General features: G+C 50.0%; 1 long non-coding RNA gene across 1 annotated transcript; it reads left to right on the top strand.

The window, feature by feature from the left end:
- Window positions 1-3,261: 3,261 nt before the first annotated feature.
- LOC147648906 (uncharacterized) lies at window positions 3,262-7,373 on the top strand. The gene is made up of 2 exons (XR_015279801.1): window positions 3,262-3,351; window positions 4,423-7,373. It is a non-coding gene; the product is annotated as an uncharacterized LOC147648906 (long non-coding RNA).
- The last annotated feature ends 889 nt before the right edge of the window (window positions 7,374-8,262 follow it).

The following is an 8,262-nucleotide window of genomic DNA, read 5'->3' as shown; positions in this document are numbered from 1 at the left end:
ATTCCCAGTTCTCCCAGCTTTTGCAGCTACCCTTCAGTCCCTGCAATCCCTCGGCAGAGCTCTCCTGGCACTGATCCCTGGCTCGGGAAAGCTGCTCCCAGCCCCTCCTTATCGACGAGGTGCACGCGCCGCCACCTCAGGGGAAAACCTGGGATCTGAGGGAGGCAGAGGGAAAACTCCCAGTCCTGGCATCCCTGCCAGCCTGGGAGCTGTTGGGAGGGTTGGAGTGACGGGCATGGATGGCAGGATTTGCTTTTCTTTCCTGGAGCAAAACGCAGATCCCAGCCTGGAGCAGATTCCATGGAGGAGGCGGCCAAGCCTGGGAGAATCCCGGTGCCAGGGAGGCTGCAGCTGCTTTGGAGAGGTAAATCCCTTCCCAAATAACTCTGGAACAGGGTGGGATGGGGGATGAGGAATTCCCACCCCCTTTTTTCTGGAACTCACTGATTTCCCTGTGCTGGAGAACCAGAACCCCTTCCCCAACCCCCTTTGAATTCCTCAGGAGCTGCCAAGCCCAGGAGAGAACAATTCCGTGCTGGGATGATGGAGAGGCAGGAAAACTCTTCCAGTACCATGAGTGAGGGGTGGGAATTCACATCCCGGATGAGGTGGAAACCTCAAAACTCTCAAACAAATGGAGCAGGAGGAGCTGGACCATGTTGGGCTCGGATTTATCCAGCCCCGGATCCCAGAAGGGTGGATAACCCAAGGCTCTGGAGCAGCCCCTGACCCTGTCCACATGAGTAATTCCATGGATTTCATCGTCTGATGCATCGGAAATAACGATCTGGGAATCGATAAACGCTCATAATTATACCCCACAAACACAATGAGCTCATCCCTAAACACCAAGAAAACTCCTCCAGAACCCGCTCCAGGTTTTTGTGAGTATCCCAGTATTGAGCTTTCCTGGAAATCCAGCGCAGGGGCAGGTCCTGACACCTGAAAATTCCTTTTTTTTTTTCCCCCAGCTTCTTTTCAGTCTGCTGCAGGATTTGAGCTCCAGCAGCTGAATGGATGCAGCTGCAATCAGCCTGCGGTGAATGATGCTCCAAATTGCAGCTCCCGGGATGCCGGGGGGGAGAGAGAGGAGCCGGGAGCAGGTGACGGTGTTTGAATGTCACTTAAAGTTCATTTTCATTATTTTAATTGTCACCGGCAAAACCTCCCCATCCAGGCCTGATTATGCTCGGAGAGAAAATCAGGACTTAAATCCCAATCAATCAGAGCTGGAAGTGTTGCTGCAGCGCAGACAGCGGGGCCTGAGCTGTGATTAAAGCAAGGGATTGGTGATCCAGGGAAAGGCTCCAGGAGCCTCGGGAATGCCTGGATTTAGTGCAGGGCCAAAGCCGCAGCTCCGGGATGAGTTTTTCCAGCGATCGGGTACCATGGACAGCTCATTCCCTGCTCTTCCCTCCGCGCTGCCGTTCTCTGCAGGGAAAAGGGGCAGGATTTGGGGGTGCCAGGGGGCAGTGGGGCTTTATCAGCTGGAATTACCAACCGCAATTATCAGTTGGAGTTATCAGCTGGAGTTACCAGCTGGAATCATCATCTGGAGTTATCATCTGGAGTTATCATCTGGAGTTATCAGGTGGAATTATCATTTGGAGTTATGAGGTGGAATTATCAGTTGGAGTTATCAGGTGGAGTTATCAGTTGGAGTTATCAGGTGGAGTTATCAGATGGAGTTACCAGCTGGAATTCCATCCCGCAGCTCCAGGGCCACCAATGGCAGAAGGACCTGGAGCTGTTGGAGCAAGTCCAGAGCCAAACACGGAGTTGCTCCGAGGGCTGGAGCCCCTCTGGAGCCAGGCTGGGAGAGCTGGGAATGTTCCCCTGGAGAGAAGGATTCAGGGAGAGATCAGAGCCCCCTGAAGGGCCTGAAGGGGCTCCAGGAGAGCTGGAGAGGGGCTGGGGACAAGGGATGGAGGGACAGGACACAGGGAATGGCTCCCACTGCCAGAGGGCAGGGTCAAATGGGATATTAGGAAGGAATTCCTGGCTGGGAGGGTGAGGAGGGGCTGGGCTGGAATTCCCAGAGAAGCTGTGGCTGTTCCTGGATCCCTGGAAGTGTCCAAGGCCGGGTGGGATCCATCCAGTCTCGTGGAAGGTGTCGGGGTTGGAACTGGATGGAATTTAAATCCCACCCAACCCAAACCTTTCCATGATTCTGGAATTCCACCAGGCAGAGCCAGATCCTGCTCCTTTAACACCAACAATTAAGAGGGGAAAAATAAAAAGCTGCTTCATAAACGGCTGCAAACTGGAAGCTCCTTCCAAACAAACCAATTTGTAGGGAGATGAAGCCAGTGGGATCCAGCCATAATTTAATAACAGCTCGGAAAAATGAATTTAAGAGCATTTTTTGGTTTTTTCTTTTCTGTTTGTTTTGTTGCAGGGTTTTTTTTTTGTTTGTTTTGTTTTTTTCTAAGAGAGAAACATCAACTCCAAGGGGAAATAAATGGAATAAGCGGAGCCCAATCTGCGCAAACATTTGTTTTGTTATCTCTGGAAAATCAATATACACGGGGCAATTATGGCCTCGATGAATCCCCCAACTTCGGATTCTCTCTGCAGGCTTCCTGCTCGATGGGAATTCATTACATTTCCCTTTCTTCATCTGGATAAATTCGCCTGGGTTTTTTCCCCCCCTTTTTCAAACCCAGATTGTGTTTTTTCCTTGAAATGTTTCATTTTTTTCCCCCTGCCATTGTGGACGGAAAGGGAAGCTCCCCTCAGCTCTGATCTAATCCAATTAAATGTAATTTAATTGCTGGGCAGGCTCGGATTCGTCAGAAATTCCAGCAGCAAATAAATCAGGAGGAAAAGCTCTCCCTGACATGGATCTTCCTGGTTTCCAGCTAAAATCTCCCGGGTTGGGTTTCAGCAGCTCGGCCGAGCTCGGCTTTACAAAAATCACCCCTTCCCTTCTCCCTCCTTTGATTCTGGGATCAGGATCAGATCCAGGGAGCAGGCGGATCCCAAATTCTCCACTGCCTCTAGTCCTGCCTGCAGAACCTGTGGGATACCCGAACCTTTGGGATACTCTTCCCTATTTTCTGCTGAAGCAGTTCCTTTGCCTGCCCCAAAATCTGGGAATTCGCCCCGGAGACACCAACAGCGCCAACCGCCCTTCCCAAAGCACAGAAAGAAACGGGGGCAATCATCCGCCAATTATCACCCGGCGGTGCCCAATTATCGATTTTTAACGAGGGAAAAGTGCAGAGAAACTCAAAACCACATTCCCAGCCCCTTGGAAAAGCCACTTCCTGGGGAGCCAACACCCTCCGGGAATTCTGCTGGGCACGGAGATTTTACCTCTTCCCACAACATCTTTCATTTTCACACCAGGTTTTTGTTCCGCTTTTTTCCCCCACATTTCTTTTTTTTTGGTTAAGGCTTTCCCATGGAAACATCCTTGGAAACGCTGCTTTTCCAGCCTCCTGATGGGAGCCTCGGGAACACCTCCAGGAGAGAGCCCGGACTGCTCAGGGGGCTGGAATTTATTTGGGATGCTCGGGAAGCTTGGAAGGAATGCTCGGATTGGAAGGAATTCCCCTGGGAGCTGAGCCTCACCCTTCCTGTCAGGGACTCGTGGAGAGCCACAAGGTCCTCCCTGATCCCCCTTTTCTCCAGCATCTCCTCATCCCGGCCACGCTCCAAGAAAAATGTGATGGAGCTTCCAGGCCGCAGGAATCATGGAAAAAAAAATAATAAAAAAATAAATTAAAATGAAGAAAAAAGAAGTTAAAATGAAGAAAAAAGAAGTTAAAATGCAGAGAAAAAGAAGTCAAAATGAAGAAAAAAGAACAATCCTGAAAGCAGGGAACGTTTCCCACTCTCGCTGAGGGTTTGGAGTCGCTCCCTCGCCACTTCCCCCAGGGATTGCTGCTTTTTCCATGTAATTAGCAGCGAAGTGTGAGCGCTGCGAGGAGCCAAGAGTCTCCCTCGGATCCCACTCGGGCTTTTCCCCTCGTTTTTTCCTGATGTTGTCTTCTCACCACATTCAATTAAATCCAGACCCGCTGCCAACAAATCCCTGGGAGCAGCCAAAGCCTCCCCAGGCGAGCTCCGGATCCTCCCCCAGCTCCGGAGCCCCCGGGGTGTCCCTGTCACCCCCAGAAGGGAACAGCTCTGCTGGATTCGATGATCCCGGGGGTCTTTTCCAGCCTCGGTGATTCCATGTTTTTGGGAAAGAATAGGGACTGAGCACAGGCAGGAGTGGCTTTAACCGTTTGTGGTTTCTTCCATTTTCCCATTTTTCTTTTTTATTTCAAAAAATCTAATTCCATTTTAGAATTTCCAAGCAAAAACGTAATCCCTAAAGAATAAATTTTCGAAAGAAAAAAAAGAATTATCATTCACAGATTTCATAATTCATTAATTTCATCAAATTTAATTTCATTTCTTAATATTTTTTAGAACTTTTTCGGCTTTTCGCTTCGCCAGCAGGACAAGCTGAGAAGTTTCATCCTCTCCAAGCCTCACCCTGGAGCTGTGAATCCTTTTCTTTGGCCAAGCTGGGAATGCCAAGGCCGAGGGAGATTTTGGGGAGCCTTTTCAACTTTTCCTTGGCATTTCTTCGCTGCCAAACTCCTCCAATCTGGACAGAAGCAGCGGAGAGCGTGAATTAAACATGAAGCAGAAAGCAAATCCTTCCTGGCACCTGGATCCTTTTCCCAGGGCAATCCTGAGGCTTTAATTGCTTGATTTACTGCCGGAGTCACTCTGCCAGCAGCGATAAATAAAGTTAATTAATATCGGGAAACCCCCTGCCAGAGGCTGGGAATTACCAGGGAACTGAGGGATGGGATTTGGTGGGACTGCTGGAGAAGGGAAGAGCCCAATTCCCTCTCCTCCCTTTCGTTATCCATCATCCTTTATTTGTTTGGCTGCTGGAGAGAGCTCAGCTCCAATTCCTGGTTGTTTTCCTTCTCTTTTTCACTCCCTCCTTCCCCAAGGGCCCGGAGCGTTAATCAGGGAAGAGTTTCTGTGATTAAATACATGGAAATTATGGGATTTTCTCCAGGAGAAAGGAAATCTGGTGCCAAACGTGGAGTGGGAACATCTTGGTGTGCCAAAAGACGGGTGGAAAACAAGGATTTATTGATTCCAACGGGACAGAGTCCCTCATCCATCAGATCTCAGCTTTTCCATGCTTTTGTTGGGATGAAGTTACGCATCCTCCACAGATCCAGGAAATTTCTTGGGATGGTTTTGGCGTTGGATTTTACCATGGAAGGGTTTGGAGCAACCTGGGACAGTGGGAGGTGTCCCTGTCCGAGGAATGGGGTGGAACAGGATGAACTTGAAGTTTTTTTGGGGATTTAACAGCAGGTTTTTAGCCCAAAGAAAATTCGGGATGAAAATATTCCAGGTGGGATGAAGTTACGAATCCTCCACAAATCCAGGAAATTTCTTGGGATGATTTTCATGTTGGATTTAACCAAGGAATGGCTTGGAGCAACCTGGGATAGCGGGAGATGTCTCTGTCCATAGCAGGATGTGGAATGAGACGAATTTTAAGGTCCTTCCCACCCAAATCATTCCATGATTCCATGGCTCATCCTGAGTCTTTTCCAAGGTCGGAACGAACCCAAGCAGCTCACGCGGTACTGAATCCCCCCACATTTTCCTGGATTGGGATTTGGCCCTGGAATTTTGCTGATTTACCCAGTCAGACCCTCTGACCTGGCCACATTCCCAGGGATTTTTCCCAGTTTTCTGAGCGTCTCCACCGGGGAAGAGCTTCCCGCACGTCCCCCCTGCAGCGCCTCAGAAATGCTCTGTAACATCTGCCAGCCTGACTCCTCCAGAGCCATTTGGGATAATTTGTGTGCTCTGGAATGACACGGGATTCATTGGCTAGATGGAAACTTCTCCCTGGATCACCGGGAAGGGACGGGGTGGGGTTGGAATCTCCCCATTTTATATCCCAAATCCCTCCCCGGCTGTGGGATGTGCCTGAGCCTCCCTCCCTGATGGGATTAGTGCCCAATTTATCCTTCTAAACTATTCCTAAATTATTTCCAGAGGAAAAGGAGGGCTTGGGATTGTCTGGGAGCAGATCTCATGTGTGAGGAGCTGGTTTTATCCCTAATTGGATCCAAGATACTCAAACCAACGCTTCATTATTTATTTTCCCCAGCATATGAAAAAAATCTGGGAGCACCCAATGCCTGGAGCAACAAAACCCTGCCTAAACTGGGAAAAGCTGGATTTTAATCCCAGCCCAGGGAGCTGAGCCCCCTCCTTGTGTCCCTGGGCTCATTCCAGCTCTTCCCTCCAGCAGGGTTTGAGGGGTGTTCTGTCCCCTCTTTGTGGCTGGGCTGTCCCCGCTCTGCCACTGACAGAATTTTCCCATCTTTCCACTTTTCCCATCCTTTCCCTCTGTGGAACTGGAACAAAGAGCTGCAGTGCCTGGAGTTGGAACAGGTTGGGTTTCAGAGCAGAATTGGTCAAAATTGCCTAGATTTGTCATTTTTAAGGGCAGAAGTTGCTGCTTCCCACGCTGAACTTGACATTTTACCTAATGATGGCCATGGAAATTCCCCCAGGAATTCCCAACTGCCCGGGGAAGGAGCAAGGTTTTTAAATCAACACCTGACCTTTGGAAATGGATCCCAGGATTAATGACCAGGTCAGGTTTTATTTCAACCAGAGCTTGGTTGGCTTCATTTTCCAGACATCCAGACCGGGCACTGCTCCTTCTGTTTTAAAATCCACCAAAGCTGATCCAGGTGTTCCAAATTCCCTCACCTGGCAGAGTTTTCCCTCCAAGGAATTAAGCTGAGCTTTCTCCACCCCATATTTATATAAAATAAACACATTTAATACTATGAAGATGCGATTTAATTTGACAAAAGCCCCAGAGCTTCAGTCTGAGGCCAGGAATTCAAACATCCCAAACCAGAGCCACGGGGCCTGGAAGAGGATCCCAAAGAATGGCTGGAAATGGATTTCAGGGAGATTAAAATCCAGCACGGTCTGGAGCTGCTGAGAGCCGGGACTGTTTGGAACAGGGATGAGTGTTGCTTTGGAAAATCCGATGTCAGGTTGTTAATGATGGAATTTCCATCCCTCCCAGCTTCTGCACTGTTTCTCATCTCCTGATTCCCTAGACAAGGATCCACAACCCTTTTCCGAAGGCAAAGGATCTGCCTTGGGGATTAGGAGCAGGACGTGTCAGCGGACAGTCGGAGCCATGTTCCCGGTTTGTGGGATCAGGGAAAGGAGAATTGGCTCTTCCCAGAGGATGCCAAACCCTGGCTGGGGCTGGCGGGGATGGGAGAAAGGGCTCAGCCTCAGCTCCAGCAGCTCTCACCCCTGGGAAAGGCTGGAAGGAACAGATCCTGTTCCCTTGGAAAAGGCCAGACTGCCAGAAATTCCCAAAATTCTCTTTGGATTGTGCTGCTCCAGCTCTAGGATCCCATCCCAGGAAGGACCTGGAGATGTTGGATTGAGAGATTGGAGGGATGGAGCAGCTCTGCTCTGGAGCCAGGCTGGGAGAGCTGGGAATGTTCCCCTGGAGAGGAGAAGGATCCAGGGAGAGCTCAGAGCTCCCTGCAGGGCCTGAAGGGGCTCCAGGAGAGCTGGAGAGGGGCTGGGGACAAGGGATGGAGGGACAGGACACAAGGAATGGCTCCCAGTGCCAGAGGGCAGGGCTGGATGGGATATTGGGAAGGAATTCCTGGCTGGGAGGGTGGGGAGAGGCTGGGATGGAATTCCCAGAGAAGCTGTGGCTGCTCCTGGATCCCTGGGAGTGCCCAAGGCCAGGTTGGGATCCCCTGGGATTGTGGAAACCTGCCCATGGGGTGGGATGAGATGATTTGAAGATCCCTCCCAGCCTATTCCATTCTGGAATTCTGTTTGCCAGCAGGATTCCCCTGCTGGGAGAGTCGATGGCTTTTCCATGTAAATGTGTTTTCCATGTAAATGCTCTTTGAGGGCTGTTTAGCAGGAAGTGACAGCAGTGACAGCTCCGATCCTCCTGAGAATCGCTGCAGTCACTGTTGGTTTTCTCCTAAAATGACGGATCTTGATCTCTCCGCCTTTCAACTTTTGTGGATTTTGGATTTTTTTTTCCCTAAACCTCGGTGTCCTTGATAAATAAACACAAACAATAAAAAAACCTGCCTCAGAGCCAGGGAGGGAATTCCAGCCTGCAGATGGAAAAAAAGGGAAATAAACCGACGCAGCTGGATCCCAAGGGCTGGGAATCCCGAATTGCTGCTCAGTGGGATAAATCCTGGGCATGTCACA

The sequence above is a fragment of the Cyanistes caeruleus genome, chromosome 29 (genome assembly GCF_971803275.1).
Source record: "Cyanistes caeruleus chromosome 29, bCyaCae1.hap1.1, whole genome shotgun sequence".
In the NCBI taxonomy this organism is placed as follows: domain Eukaryota; kingdom Metazoa; phylum Chordata; class Aves; order Passeriformes; family Paridae; genus Cyanistes; species Cyanistes caeruleus.
This window is presented reverse-complemented; position numbering and strand designations above follow the sequence as displayed.